Below are 17402 nucleotides of genomic sequence, written 5' to 3'. Positions count from 1 at the left end.
CATATGCTGTCTACAATAGACACACCTTAAAACAAAAGATGCACATAGATTGAAGGTAAAAAGAAGGAAAAAATCATTTCATGCAAATGGAAATGAAAAAAAGCTGGGGTAGCAATACTTATATCAAACAAAATGGAATTTAAAACAAAGGATATAATAAGAGATAAAGAAAGCCACTACATAATGATAAAAAGAGTAATTGAACAGGAATATATAACTGTTATAAATATCTATGCACCTAATATAGGAGCACCTAAATATATAAAGCAGACTTTGATGGATATAAATGGTGAGATTAACAGCAATACTATAATAATAGGAGATTTCAATACCCCACTAACATCACTAGATAGATCCTCAAGAAAGAAAATTAACAAAGAAACAACAGACTTAAAGGACGCACTAGATCAACTGGATTTAGTAGATATCTTCAGAACCTTTCACCCTAAAGCAGCAGAATATACATTCTTTTCAAGTGCTCATGGTACATTTTCTAGAATAGACCACATGTTAGGGCACAAAAGTGGTCTCAACAAATTTAAGAAGATTGAAATCATATCTAGCACTTTCTCTGATCACAATGGCATGAAACTAGAAATGAACCACAACAGAAAAGCTCAAAAACTCTCAAACACATGGAAACTAAATAGCAGGTTGTTAAATAACAAATAGATTAAGAATGAGATCAAAGAAGAAATAAAAAAATTCCTAGAAACAAATGACAATGAGCATACAACAACTCAAAATTTATGGAACACAACAAAGGCAGTATTGAGAGGGAAGTTCATAGCACTACAGGCACACTTCAAGAAACTAGAAAAAGCTCAAATAAACAACCTAACCCAGCATCTGAAAGAACTAGAAAAAGAACAAGTAAAGCCCAAATGTAGTAGAAGGAAGGAAATAATAAAGATCAGAACAGAAATAAATGACATAGAGGCTAAAGAAACAATACAGAGGATCAATGAAACTAGGAGCTGATTCTTTGAAAAAGTAAACAAGATCAATAAACCTTTAACTAGACTCACCAAGAAAAAATTAGGAATGAGAGTGGAGAAATAACAACTGACGCAACAGGAATACAACATATTGTAAAAAAAATACTATGAAGAACTGTATGCCAAAAAGCTAAACAACCTAGATGAAATGGACAAATTCCTTGAAACATACAATCTTCCAAAAGTCAATCTGGAAGAATCAGAAAACCTAAACAGGCCAATTAGACCAAATGAGATCGAAACAGTTATCAAAAACCACCCAACAAAGAAAATTCCAGGGCCTGATGGCTTCACAAATGAATTCTACCAAATATTGAAAGAAGAAGTAACTTTTATTCTTCTCAAGATATTTCAAAAAATTCAAGAGGAAGAAAGACTTCCAAGCTCCTTTTATGAGGCGAGCATAATTCTGATTTCAAAACCAGGCAAAGACAACACAATGAAAGAAAATTATAGGCCAATATCCCTGATGAATATAGATGCTAAAATCCTCAACAAAATATTAGCAAACCAGATCCAACAATATATGGAAAAGATTATAGACCATGATTAAGTGGGATTTATTCTGGAGAGGCAAGGCTGGTATAATATTCACAAATCAATCAATGTGATTCATCACATAAACAAAAGGAAGAAGGAAAACCACATAATAATTTCAATAGATGCAGAGAAAGCATTTGATAAAATCCAGCACCCATTCATGATCAAAACTCTCAGCAAGGTGGGAATACAGGAAACATACCTCAACATGATAAAGGCCATCTATGACAAGCCCACAGCCAACATCATACTCAGTGGGCAAAAATTAAAAGCAATCCCCTTAAGATCAGGAACAAGGCAGGGGTGCCCCCTTTCACCACTCTTATGGAACATAGTCCTGGAAGTCCTAGCCACAGCAATCAGACAAGAAGAAGAAATAAAAGGCATTCAAGTTGGAAAAGAAGAAGTAAAACTATCATTATTTGCAGATGATATGATATTGTATATATAGATAGAAAACTCTAAAGTCTCAGTCAAAAAACTACTGGACCCGATAAATGAATTCAGCAAAGTGGCAGGATATAAAATTAATACTCAGAAATCAGAGGCATTTTTATATGCCAACAATGAACAGTCACAAAGTGAAATTAAGGAAAAAATCCCCTTCACTATTACAACCAAAATAATAAAGTACCTAGGAGTAAGTTCAACCAAGGAGACTAAAGTCTTGTACTCAGAAAATTATAAAACATTGATAAAAGAAATCAAGGAAAATACAAAAAAGTGGAAGCATATACCGTGCTCATGGTTAGGAAGAATAAACATCATTAAAATGTCTATATTACCCAAAGCAATCTATAAATTCAATGCAATACCAATTAAAATACCAATGACATACTTCAAAGATATACATCACATATTCCAAAAATTTATATGGAACCAAAAAAAAAAAATGAATAGCCTCAGCAATCTTAAAAAAGAAGAATAAAGGGGAAGATATCACACTTCCTGATATTAAGTTATACTATAAGGCCATTGTACTCAAAACAGCCTGGTACTGGCATAAGAACAGTCATACAGATCAATGGAACAGAACAGAGAACCCAGAAATAAACCCACAGCTCTATGGACAACTGATATTTGACAAAAGAGGTAAGGAAATACAATGGAGTAAAGACAGCCTCTTTAATAAATGGTGTTGGGAAAATTGGACAGCTACCTGTAAAAAAATAAAACTAGACCACCAACTTACACCATTCACAAAAATAAACTCAAAATGGATAAAAGACTTAAATATAAGTCATAAAACCATAAGTATCTTAGAAGAAAACATAGGCAGTAAGCTCTCCAACCTCTCTTGCAGCGATATATTTGCCGATTTATCTCTAAGGGGAAGTGAAATAAAAGATAGGAAAAATAAATGGGACTATATCAAACTAAAAAGCTTTTGTACAGCTAAAGACAATAAGAAGAGAATAAAAAGACAAACTACACAATGGGAGAACATATTTGACATTACATCTGATAAGGGGTTAATAACTAAAATTTATAAAGAACTTGTAAATCTCGACACCAGGAAGACAAACAATCCAATCAAAAATGGGAAAAAGAAATGAATAGACAATTCTCCAAAGAGGACATACAGATGGTCAATAGGCATATGAAAAAATGCTCAACATCACCAATCATTAGAGAAATGCAAATTAAAACCACAATGAGATATCACCTCACGCCAGTCAGAATGGCACTCATCAACAAAACAACACAGAATAAGTGCTGGTGAAGATGTGGAGAAAAGGGAACCCTCCTGCACTGCTGGTGGGAATGCAGACTGGTGCAGCCTCTGTGGAAAATAGTATAGAGATTCTTCAAAAAATTGAAAATCAAACTGCCTTTTGACCCAGCTATCCCACTTTTAGGAATATACCCCAAGAACACCATAGAACTGCTCCAAAAGGAGAGTCCCCCATGTTTGTGGCAGCATTGTTCATAATAGCAAAGATCTGGAAACAACCCAAGTGTCCGTCAGAGGATGAGTGGATTAAAAAGCTTTGGTACAAAAAAAAAAAAAAAAAAAAGCTTTGGTATATATATACTATGGAATACTATTCAGCCATACAAAATGATGACATTGGATCATTTACAATAACATGGATGGAACTTGATAACATTATACGGAGTGAAATAATTAAATCAGAAAAAACTAAGAACTATATGAATCCATACATAGATGGAACATAAAAATGAAACTCAGAGACATGGACAAGAATGTGATGGCAACAGGGGTGGGTTGGGGTGGGGGGGATGGGGTGAGGAAGGAGAGAGAGGGGGTGGGGGAAGGAGAGGGGCACAAAGAAAACCAGATAGAAGGTGGTGGGAGACTTTGGGTGAGGGATATGCAGCATAATCAAATGTCAAAATAATCTGGAGATGTTTTCTCTCAACATATATATTCTGATTTATCAATGTCACTGCATTAAATTTAATAATAAAAAAAGACAATGTAGTCTATATTTTAGTGGTATTTATTAGTTTAATTTTGGATATTAATCTTTCCTTTTTAACTTTGCTTTAAAGTAAATCTCAGCTATCTTCCCATGGTATAAGAAGAGATCAAACATTAGGTAAACTTGATACCAAAATTTCCTGAGCCTTCTTTGAGAAAGAACCAAAAAAGCTGGATTGAGCTTTGTGTAAACCCAATTTAACTGAACATCTGATTACTGACTTTGCTGCTGTTTAGGATTGATTTTTCCAGCTTTTGAAAACTTATGATGTCAAACTATAGTAGAACCATCTTGTTGGTACTGTATAGGCATATTCAACTTCATTAGACATGTGTCAGCTTCCCCTTGAAGGCATAGATGATCATGCTGTCAACTGTAGGGACATGAACAATCCTGGGGAACCTGTTGGAGAAAAGTGACAAAAGGTCTATTTCTTACCCCTAGAACCTAAGATTATTTTGGCCCAGTGTTCAAGGCATATATTTGTTCTCACCACACAGAAAAAACTGTAATTATGTGAGGTGATGAATGGTAATTATTTGGCACTAAGTATGTGTATCACATCTTCTCACTGTACACTTTACATTTACATGGTAACATGAGGGGTTGTTAAGCTGCCTCTAGTATTTTAGATGCAGAGTGAGATTTAAAGTGAAGTACCTTAAAAAGGAGTGTTAGAATTCCATAAATTCTGTGAAACTTAAAATTATTTTTTGTATTATACTTCATTCCCTAATATCGTCAAGGTTTTATTGAAAGTTCAAAGCTAGTTTCCTTTATTTTGTGTAGAAAAGATATGCCCATGTTTTATAACATGTTGGCAAAAATCAGTATTTCTTTTTCCATATACATTTCACGAAACCATGTCAAGAGGTGTTGGGAGAAAGGCCCAAAATTCTAAATTCAGGATTGAGTCTGAAGAACTGACACATAGCCTTATCCAAATTCATAAGAGCTTTAACAGGAGAAGCTTAAATCCATGGGCACAGCAGCTGCTCCCTCCAGGTAGCAGCAGGCTGGGCAAAACCCACATGCCTCCCAGAACAGGGTTTCTTTTTATAGGGGTTTAATAGCAAAACCTTATGGTGGGTAGTCACATAGACCACCAGAGAGAACAATACATTTCTAAGTCAAAAGATACCTTCAGGCAGTTGGTACACTCAGTAACCTCCATCCGGGAACGTGATGTTTATCTCTGGGCAGCAGCATTCTCGCTTTCTGAGCAGTGAGCCCAACATAAGGATGCAGAGAGTCACAGAGAGTAGCTGAGAGTGCAGCCCTATTGTGTCTTTATAGTGGGTTCTCCTCCAAGGGGTTAGTTTAGTGACAGGAGAAACCACAGGCTGGTGGCATGAATAAAAGACTCTGGTATATTATAATAAACATAGAAGACATAGTTCAATTAATTCCAAAGAAATAAATGAGGATGAGTAGGTTGAAATTTATAAAAATAAAGCCAATCAAAACTTACTCTTTGAAAACTTGAGTCTGGACTACATACTACTTACATTGTTTACTATTACTTTACAAAAATCTTGAAATAATAGAGCAATCCTCACTTCACCCCAGATTTAACAGCTATTATTTGAAAATAATATTGCAGGCTGACCAAAACCCTTTATTGTATTTTAAATTTTTCTTTATTTATTCTTTTACTTCTTTTTCAATTATACTTTAATATTATTTTATATTATTTTCAGGTGTATAGCACAGTGATTACACAATCATTCTTTTCATCCTTTCATTCTTTTTTTATTACTCTCATTCTTTTTTTATTAATTTTATTGGGTAGGCATTGGTTAATAGGATCATATAGGTTAAAGTATACATTTCTATAATACATGATCTATATGTTGCATTGTGTGCCCACCAGCCAAAGTCACACTATCTTCTGCCATCAACATATATAATTATATTTGGTCTCTTTTATCCCTCATGACTCCTCTTCCCCTTCCACTGGGTAACCACCATACTATTGTCTGTGTCTATGAGTCTCAGTTTTATGTTGCATATATGAGTTAAATCATATAGTTCTTAGCTTTTTCTTAGCTTTATCCAATCCTCTACTCAAGGACACTTTGGTTGTTTCCACATTTCGGCCACCATGAATAATGCTGTGCTGAACATGAGGATGTATATCTTTGTGCTCACATGTTTTTGAGTTTTGGGGGTAGACAGCTAGTAGAGGCATCAGTGGGTCATATAGTAACTCTAGTCTTTATTTTTTAAGGAACCACCAGATTGTTTTCCATAGTGGCTGTACCAGTTTACATTACTATCAGCAGTGAATGACAGTTCCCTTTTCTACACGACTTTCCAACATTTATTATAACCTGGCTTGATGGTGAAAGCCAATCTAAGAAGTACAATGTGATCCTTCATTGTGGTTTCTGTTTGCATTTCCCTGATAGCTAGTGAAGATGATATATTTTCATATATCTGTTGGTCATTTGTATGTGTTCATGAGAGAGATTCAGGTCCTCTGCTCATTTTTGCATTATCTGTTGACTTGGTGTTAAATTTTTTGAATTCTTAATATATTTTGGATATTAACCCCTTGTCAGAGCTGTTCTTTGTGAATATCATATCCCATTTGATTAACTTCCTTCTTGTTTTGTTGATTTCTTTTGCTGTACAGAGCTTCTTAGTTTGATATAGTTCCATTAATTTATTTTTGCCTTTATTTCCCTTACTTTTGGGGTCAAATTTATAAAATGTTCTCTATGGCCAAGGTCCATAAGTTTATTAAATATGTTTACATCTTGAAATTTATTGTTTTGGGTCATATATTTAGATCTTTGATCCATTTTTAATTAATTGTTTACATATGAGGACAAACTGCAATCTAGTTTCATTCTTTTGAATGTGGCTTTCAAATTTTCACACCACCCTTTATTTAAGAGGCTTTCTTTTCTCCATTGTATTTTTTGGCTCTTTTGTCAAAAATTGTTTACCCATATACCTGTGGTTTTATTTCTATTCTGTTCCATTGGTCTGTGTATCTGGTTTTCTGACAATACCATGCTGTTTTGATTGTCATAGCTCTGTAGTGTACTTTGAAGTCAGGTAGTATGACACTTTTAGTTCCATTCTTTTTTCTCAGGATTGTTTTTACTATTCAGGGGCATTTCAGGTTTCCTACAAATCTGATAATTTTTGATCCATTTCTTTAAAAATGACTGAAATTTTGATGAGGATTGTATTAAATCTGTATATTGTTATGGGTAATATGGTCATTTTAACTATGTTTGTTCTTCTAACTCATGAATACAAAATATCCTTCCATTTTATTTTGTTATTTTTAATGTCTTTTAATAATACTTTGCAGTTTTCAGTATATAAGTCCTTACATTCTTTGTAAAGTTTATTCCTCGGCATTTCATTTTATTTTTTGTTGTTGCAATTGTAACAGGATTCTTTTTCATATCTTTTTTTTTTTTTTGAAGTTTCAATGTTATTATATAGGAAAGCAGTAGGTTTTTGTATATTGATTTTTGTATCCTGAAATTTTACTGTATTTGTGTATTGTTTGTAGTAGGTTTTTGTGTATGAGTGTGTGTAGTGTTTGAGGTTTTCTTTATACAGAATTATGTTCTATAAAAAGTGACACTTCTGCTTCTTCTTTTCCAATCTGAATGCTTTTTATTTCTTTCTCTTGTCTCATTGCCCTGGCTAGAGCTTCCAGAACTATGTTGAATAAGAGAGGTGAGAGTGGGCATCCTCGTCTTATTCCCGATTTTAGAGAAAAAGTTTTCAGTTTTGCACTATTGCATATAATATTGCCTGTGGGTTTGTCATATATGGCTGTTATTATGTCGAGATACTTTTCTTCTATAACTATTTTATTGAGTGTTTTGTTTTTTTTTAATTTTTTTTATTTATTCATTTTTAGAGAGAGGAGAGAGAGACAGAGAGAAGGGGGGAGGAGCTGGAAGCATCAACTCCCATATGTGCCTTGACCAGGCAAGCCCAGGGTTTCGAACCGGCGACCTCAGCATTTCCAGGTCGACACTTTATCCACTGTGCCACCACAGGTCAGGCCCTTATTGAGTGTTTAAATCCTAAATTAATGCTGTATCTTATCAAATGCTTTTTCTGCAACTATTAATAAGATCATATGATTTTTATATTTTGTTTTGCTAAGGTGATGTATTACATTGATTAATTTGCATATGTTGAACCATCCTTGTGCTTTGGGAATAAAGCCCACTTGATTGTGATAAATTTTTTTAATGTGTTGTTGTATGTGATTTGCTAGCATTTTGTTTAGAATGTTTGCATCTATATTCATCAGAAATATTGGTCTGTAGTTTTGTATTTTGTGTGTGCCATCCTTGCTGGGTTTTGGTATCAGGGTTGGCTGGGCTCACAAAATATATTAAGAAGTATTGCTTCTTCTTCAGTATTTTGGAAGAGTTTGAGACAGTTGCCAAATCTTCTTTGAATGTTTGGTAGAATTCACTAATGAAGCCATCTGTTTATGGACTTTCAATTTTGGTGTAGGTTTTGATGGTTGTTTTAATTTGTTTTCTCAGTATATTAAATTGCTCGTCTAGATGTTTTCGCATCTTGCTGAGTATTTTTAGAACTTCTATCTTAAATTCTTTGTCATTTATATCCCATATTTTCATATGTTTAAGTTTGCTATCTGGTGATATTTCATTTTCTTTCTGAACTGTGTTGCTACCTTGATTAGCTATGGTGTTTGGTAGAATTCTCCTTTGTCTAGGCATCTGTATGATTGAATTTTTTTCTGACAGATTGGTACCAACAGGTCTTTCTTATATTTTCCATTAGGTGCTATTAAATAACAAGTTTTAGCTCTGTGAAATCCCTGTGCTGTTCCCCACCATGATGCTGGCTGCCATCAGTGTAGCCAGGATTCAGGGGTGGGATTTGCTGGGGGAATCAACCACCTTCTTTGTTTTGTCCTTCTACTAATGGTGACCTTGGACTTCAGCTTGTTCTCCCTTGTACCCCAGGGGACCAGACAGAGTATCTGCTTTGCTCAGGGGAAATAATGATTCTATAGCTTCAATTCTTGCATTTGTGACTATTGTGCTCCACTACCTGATACCAAGGGAGAAGGGAGGTGAGTTCTAGTGGGCTAGGGGCATCTGGGACTTTGTGTCTTTATTACTCTGCCTAGAGTGCTAAATTTCAGACAGGTGCAGTGGTGCTCCAATGCCATGTCCCCTGCCCAGGTCCCTGAACTCAACTTCTGCTCTTGCTGTCGACTCCACTGGGAGTGCCCACCAAACCTCTCCACTCCTCTCTGTAGAAGGAAACACCAGGCAGACGCAGATTTCTCCGTGTTTATCTGAGCCCTGCCCTGAGTTCAAAGCTGCAGGGCTGTGTCCATGGTTTGTCTCAGTCTTACTCCCATTTTCCATCCCCTGCTTCTGTTCCCCCTTGCCAACTTTTAGTTCTTCAATGCATGAATCTCTAAGGATGCCTGTACAGTGGGCTGGAAATCCTTTGTTGAGTTATAGCTGTTCGAATTATTAAAATTTTAAGGGGAGGGACCAAGAAGATATCTCATGCTGCCATTGCTCTGATATCACTCACCTCAAAACCCTTGAAATTATTTTCTAGACTTTAAGACTTCTCATTCGTATTTTAATGGGCTTAATGTATATATAAAAAAATCTGTAAGTTTCTTAAATTAATATGCTCTGTATAAATTTTTATTCTATAATTTTTATTTATACATTTGATATTTCAGTCATAAAGAAATAATCAGTATCAACAAATTAAAGTCATGTTCTGTAAATTTAAAATATATAGATTCTACCTGCTCTTGTCACATAGTTTCTTGTTGTTACAAGTTGGTTAAATGTTAATCAAATATGAGATATGCTGAGGCTTATCTGAAGAGACCCCTTCTCTTAAAACATAACTCTGTTTTATTTATAAGGTGGAAATAACCCATATTAGTCATTCAGACCTATACAAAATTTATTCAGTTATCTGTTAAGTCACAATATCGAAGACTACAAGAATGGGTATGAAATGGTTAAAGAACAATTTCTTTCTGTTTGGGTAGGACCTGTGGCTGCAGCATACGCGATCTGCTTTCAGATCTAACCCCAATAAGGAAGTGGTTCTCTCTGTCAGAGATAATGTGATTTAGTCCTTCTCTTTGCCACAATGTGACAGAGAAATATCACTGCATAACACACCAACACACAAAGAACACTCAAGTTGGAGAGATAAGCTTTTCTAAGGTTAAGTGGAAAAACATCCAGTCAGCATTTGGCAAAGCATACAGCAGAAAAGCCAGCTCACCCTTAAAATGATTTTATATAGCAAGACTTAAAGCAAGCATTGAAAACTCCTTTTTTTTCTTTTTAATCTAAGGCAGAGTACAGGGTAGAGGTGTGATTTTCACAAACTTCAAATTCAAATTGCAAACATGTAACGTTATTTTAAATAATTGTACTTAATTTGTATCACAAACCCTCATTTCTACTTGATAATAGGAACTCTAATTTAATCACTTCCATGTAGATTCAATCAAATCCAACCATGTTAAAGTATTAAACACAGTGAATTTGAGCATGTACTTTTACTCTGTTATTATTCCTCAAACTGAAAGTTGTTCTAGAATATCTAATTAATTGGGCCTTAGCTTGTGATGTGCCTGTAGAAGCGGGTGTCTGACTGGTGGGAACAGGTGGTTCATGTTCGTTTCAGTGAGGTTTTCGGTTCTGTGTGGCCTCACCCATGTCCTTCCTTCACATTGCCACCCACGCAGTTCTGTCCCCCTTTGCTGCCTTGGGTCTCGCCCTTCAGGTCCTGCTCTACTCTGCTATATGTTTCCCTGTGCAGTATCGGGTGGCATTTATGTCTGGTAATAGCAAGTCTGTGAAGGTGCTATCTATAACCCCATCAGGGAACTCAGATACCATATCTTAGGTAGTACCCAAACCGTATTTTAACTCAGTCAGTGCCACCTGTCTCCTATTCTTCAGAAGCCAGAAACTGGCTGTTTTACAAGGCACCTGAGCAGAAAGCACCCTCAATACCAGAATTTGCATTTTTCTTTTGATTCCACCACCTTGACCCTCCCCTATGAAAGAAACTGTCTTGTGGGAGATATAAAATTCCAGGGCCTGTTGGTGTTTTCATTAAGTTACTCTCATCCTTTCATATGATCTCCTCTTTTTGTTTTTGACAGTCTGAAGGATCGTATCTAATATGTGACTGGGGGTGTGGGTGGCACATGAAACCTAAGCAACTGCTCAACAGTAAACTGTCACCAAATCTTTCACTATAGCTCTTAAAATGAATTTTTAACCTAAAAACTCGGAATGTGCTATTTTCACATGCATAGAGGAATACATATGTATTTTTGTGTAGCAGTAATTTCTTCTGAAAGACTGAGGAAAGGGAGTTTACAGGTAACAACAAAATTGTTGAGACTAATAACAAAAGGTACAAACTAGTTTATATAAAATATGTGACCTTCCTGTTAATAACAATAGCACTGAGTCAATAAAGTTATAGACTACTAGTTTATAATCTAGAAAAGTATCACTACAACAAAAGAAAGTGACAGGGATGGAAAGAAATGAGGAGAAAAAGAGAAAATAGGAAAGCATTATATATGTGTAAAAACTCACAAAAACTTAAAGCACAAAGAGTGAACTTTAACATGTGCAATTTTTGAAAAAAACAGAAAGTTGGGGGAACTCAGAATGAAATGGACAATGTGACAAAACAATCTAACAATGTTATAATGTATGGAACAGAAGCGCAAACGTACAGGTAAGGGGGGCAAGGAGATACTGACCTAAATAAGTTTGGAAATGAGAGAATTCTGTAAGACTAAAAGTAAAACAAATTGTGCATAAGCAATGTATTTGTAGATAAAGCAGTTTACCCTGGGGTACAAGCTAACAGTTCTGATACACACAGTGAAACTGAACAATTAATTAAATGGCTAGAGGATAGTGGCATCCAGCATTCTCAATCTTTAGCAGAAGTTTACAGATAGGCAAGGCTAGAGAATAATGAATTTGATTGGAGACCTTGGTATGGACTTATATTTAGCTTCATATAGATACATGTGATTATATACAGGTACGTTACCATCAATGAGATAGAGCAGAACTAACTCCCCACTCATTCGTGTGGGCTGTGCTTAGGAACTTCCCTCCCAAAGACTACATCATGGAAAGGGGGAGTAGAAGCAATGCAAAAAGCCTACAAGCACCACTTCAGGTGACCAGGTAACTAAGGTTAACATTAACAATGGTGTAACCTTGACCCTTGTAACCCTGATATGATAGAATATAATGATATTTTACCTGCATAGTCTTCCTTCTCAACATATATATCCCAGTGTAATCAAGAAAACACACACACACACATAAATTCCAACTGAAGGACCTCTCACAAAATACCTACCCAGTATTCCTTACAAGAGCCAAGGCCATCAAAAACAAGAAAAATTAGAACTTACTGGTGGGGGTGCAGTGACTAGAGCATTGACCTGAGACACTGAGATCTCAGGTTTGAAATCGTGAGGTTTCCGGATTGACGTGAACATGGGCTCATCTGGCTTCAGCACTTAAACATGGGGTCACTGGCTTGAAGCCCAAGGTAACTGGCTTAAGCAAGAAGTGTCTGGCTTGGCTGGAGACCCTCTCTCAAGGCACATATGAGAAGCAATCAAAAAACAAGTGATGTAACTATGAGTTGATGCTTCTCATCTCTTTCCCTCCCTCTTCTTTTTCTCTCTCTTCTCTCTTTCTCTCTCTCTCACACACACACAAAAATAAAAAAATGACAAAAAATGAGAAAAGTAGGAAAAATTCTCACAGCCAAGAAGACTCTAAGTAGACATGATGAATAAATGTGATATGGTGTCTTGAAACAGGAAAATAAATTAGATTGAAAACTAAGAAACTCTGAAAAGTCTGTGACTTTATGCTAATAAAAACATATCAAAATGTTTTCATTAGGAGTTGTGCCAAATGTACAATAGGAGGAACAGTACCCATCTTCACAAATTTTCTATATGTTGAAAACATTTCTGAACTAAAAAGTTAATAAAAAAAAGAAAGAAGAAATAAAGGAAACAAGAAAGAGAAGCAGGAAGACAGAAAGTAAAAAAATATCCTGATCAATTTCAACCAAATCAATTATTTTGCTAAGAGTATAAGTTTTCTAATAGACATCTTGTAATTGTTGGTGTTTATCACAACCCAGCTATATTATGAGGTTTATGAGAATTTCTTGTTAACTAATTCTGTTGACCGTATTATTTATGGGGGTCCTTTGTCTGTTTTTGTGCAGAGGTCTGGGCTCTGCTTTCACTGTCTTTTCAGACCACTAGTTCTCATTTAATTATGCCCTTAAACATACAAATGTATTTTATTTTAGTGTAATTTATCAAAATAGTTTCTAAAGCTATAATATAATATGATTTTATTCTATTTTTATGAAAGGTCATGGACAATTATTCTCACAACTTTAAAGACAAGATTGATTTTTATTTTCATACCATGTCTCATGTTCTTGCTCATTACTAAAAACATTTTGCAGTTCGATAAAATATACTACATTTTAATTAATATTAATATTACTCTAAGGTGTTCTGATTGACATAGTACATTTTCAAAAGTAAAAATAATGATTGTATTAAAATGAAACATTTATGTTAATCACAACTATATACTCTTTTGTAAACTTCACATTTTTAATTTGATAAAGTCATAGTGTTAATACAACTGACAATTCCTTGGTAAGGGGAGGATCCAATTAGATTTCATGTCACTCAGTCAAACAGAAAATTTAATTCAAATTTGAATCATAACAATAGGGGGATATGTGACTTGAAAGAGCATCTACTGAGGTTTTGCACTTCTGCTTTCACTGGAATTTTGTTTTGTTTGTTTGTTTGTCTTTGTTTGAACTGGAGCCTAGTCTTATTTTCTTTCTTTTTTTTAATTATTTTTATTATTTATTCATTTTTAGAGAGGAGAGAGAGAGGGTGAGAGAGAGACAGAGACAGAGACAGAGAGGAGAGAGAGAGACAAAGAGAGAGAAGTTGAGCTGGAAGCATCAACTCCCATATGTGCCTTGACCAGGCAAGCCCAGGGTTTCGAACTGGCAAACCTCAGCATTTCCAGGTCGACGCTTTATCCACTGCGCCACCACAGGTCAGGCAAGTCTTATTTTCTATAGGCTAACGTGGCACTTGATGGCAAAACATTGTTGACAGAAAAGCATCCCATTGTGCCTTATAGTTTACTTCACCCAGGTAAGCACATCACAAATTTTGGAACATACACTTCAGAAAAAAAAACCAAAACAATAAAGCAAAAATCTTACTTACATTATGAATATTTTAGCATTTATGCAAAATAAAATGTATATTTCACATATTATGTTCATTAAACTGCAGGTTCCTTTTTCCATGACTAGTAAAATGAATAAAAACAAACTGCTGTTTAAAATCTAGCAAATCTTTACACATATATTAGAATTTTCTACTGTGTATTCTGGGTTAATTGGGAGAATTTCAGAGCAGACACTGCTTCCATCTGCTATCAACAACAGACACAGATTTCCAGCAAATGACTTAGCCCTGGGTGTCTTCTCACTCTCCTGTGTACTACACAAACTATAGTCCACCTGCTTCAGTTATGATACAAAGAGCACCACTTCGATCTACAGTAGAAAGCTCTCCCATCATGCAGGAGAGTCCAGCTCACAAGTATGTGTCATTGTGTATAAAGACAGTCTGTGAAATAGAAACACTAGGACATACACAGCTAAAAAGTGCACTAAAATTAGTGGCCCTTGATCAATTTGAATCTAATATGTGAGACTGTGCTAAGAAATAAAAATGTTCATAAGAAATATGAGGTAATTATAGGTTTTGGTATACACCCATATCAATGAATTGTATAAAACATAAAAATGAAATAATTGTGTTTATTCAGTATAATATACAACAATTTCTGCATTAAATTAAGGCTGTGCATTAAAATGAAGCTTCTGTTAGAGGATTAACAGATTTCAAACTATTTTTATTTATTTTTTCTTGAAAATGGTTTCAAAATTGAAATAGGTTATTTTTACTCCTTAACCTTTTCACGATAATAATTAGGGTTATATAGGTATTTCTTGTTTCTCTCATATAAACAGGCATTGTATCAAATGACTCACTAAATTTGTCTTTCTTTTTTTTTACTAGACATGGGGCTACAATGAAACCCAGGCAGTTAGAATTGCATTTCTTACAGAATACTATATTGTTCTATTAGTTTTCTGAATTATTGAAAAGTATTTATAAGATTTTTTATAAATTATGAACCTGAAAGCCTAGGAATTACTAGATGTTGCTGAGCAATGGTTTCAGCCAAGTCCTCGACTGATCAGGGGCAGAAATGTTATTGTTGGCTGAAGGTCTGTAGGAAATACTTTCAAATACCCTGGTATACATTCATCCATCACTAACCATTGCTGGCTTCATTGTGTGGGTATCATTTGTATCCTGAAACAATGGTGTGGTACCAGATGATGGAAGCCATATAAATTCTGGGGTCACAATGACATCACTGTTTCAAAACATCTTTGGAAAAATAGTATTGTGAGCCTTTTTTGTTTTCTCACTAAGTTGTTTTCTCTTTTACTACTAAGACATACCAGTGATTTTGATATGAATGCTAACCTTTTCTTCTCAAAATCATTATGTAACTGAGATCTTTTGGGGAAAACAGATTTTTCATAAATCTAAACAACATTTTTTAAACCTAGAAAACGACAGATTGCACATGATTTTCTTACCACCCTCAACTATTCAAAAGCAAAACTAGTTTCAGTGCACTGTTATTTTTTACACAATATCATCTGAATGACACGAGGAGCAGTGTCAAGTGTAAAGATGTCAAGATGGGTTCCGATGGGCGAGCAGAGAGGCTCTGTTTGGGCCCCAGAGTGGTAGTTGGCCTGTCAGCATACTATATTTCACAAAAGGGAAATGAGATTATATAACGGAGCAAGGAGGAAACAAATGTTTCACAGGACCATATACACTATAGTTTTATGCATGAATTAACTTTCTCTTGCTACAAAGAGTAGTTTCAATATGTAAACTAATGTTTCTTACTAAATTATATTTATGAATATTGTTTATCTAGGTCCTGCATGTCAGCAGCAAAATCATTTGATAACTCTTTCATCACATGCTTATGCCATCCAAAGATCATTTACTTATTTTCAAAACCACTTTAGTACTCAAAAATATAAAACTAACCCGGATTAAAAAGATAAAACTTTAACCTTAGCAGAACTAATGGCTCAAGTGTGAATAAACAGATATATTTTATTGGTCTTACATTGCTTACTTGATCTTTAAGCTCTTTTCTCTCTTGTAAGAATTATTAGCATACTTACTTGCATAAGATTAAATCTGTGACTTTCTTACAACTCTGACCACACTGATCTGACTATGAAACTTTCCCTAACATCGTAGTCTAACCTGATGATTTCCAGGGTTGACTAGAATCTGGGAAAATTGCTGTTCATATTATAACAGTAGTGATAATGGTACAGTTTTGTGGGTATTTTGTTTTGTTTTTCTTTTAAAACAATTTAGTGTATATATTAAAATATTTAACCAAACCATCTAATAACAGTAATTAACTTTGAAGATCTGAGTTATTTTTTACTGAGGTGGTGTTGGGCAAATGAGTTTGTAAAATCTGTTTTTTCTGAGTTTGCTCACTTTTATTGTTAAAAATGGCACTGCCCAGGTGAAACTGCTAATTACCTTCCTGCTTGAGAAGTGCCATTGTTATACTAACTAAGTGTGTTGGAGCGGGGGGGGGGGGGGGTCTTTGTGGACCCAGGTAGTTTTTTAGAAGGAAGAAGAAGAAGAAGAAGAAGAAGAAGAAGAAGAAGAAGAAGAAGAAGAAGAAGAAGAGGAGGAGGAGGAGGAGGAGGAGGAGGAGGAGGAGGAGGAGGAGGAGGAGGAAGAAGAAGAAGAAGAAGAAGAAGAAGAAGAAGAAGAAGAAGAAGAAGAAGAAGAAGAAGAAGAAAAAGAAAAAGAAGAAGAAAAAGAAGAAGAAGAAGAAGCCAAGATGGTAAGGTGCTGAAGTAGAAGCCAGTTTGTGCAGAGAGAAGGGAAAAGGTGTGAAGATGGGGAACCAGAGGTAACCAAGACTGGTGGGAACCTTTGATTCTAGAAAAAACCAGATGAGTCAGTGGCTTTGGGTGCCCTGAATGGAAAAAGAAATGTTTTTCCACTGTGTGTTTATCACCGGCCGGTTGTGAGGCTAGGTAAATAAAGGAATGGCCCACCATTTTTTGGCTCCACCGTTTCTCTACCATGTGTCTAAATCTAATGGAAACCTGCACCTGCATGCCATAACGGTGGCTGCAACTACTGGCCATACAGGTG

The sequence above is a fragment of the Saccopteryx leptura genome, chromosome 1 (genome assembly GCF_036850995.1).
Source record: "Saccopteryx leptura isolate mSacLep1 chromosome 1, mSacLep1_pri_phased_curated, whole genome shotgun sequence".
NCBI classification, from domain to species: Eukaryota; Metazoa; Chordata; class Mammalia; order Chiroptera; family Emballonuridae; genus Saccopteryx; species Saccopteryx leptura.
The sequence above is the reverse complement of the archived record's forward strand: the minus strand, read 5'-3'. Positions refer to the sequence as shown.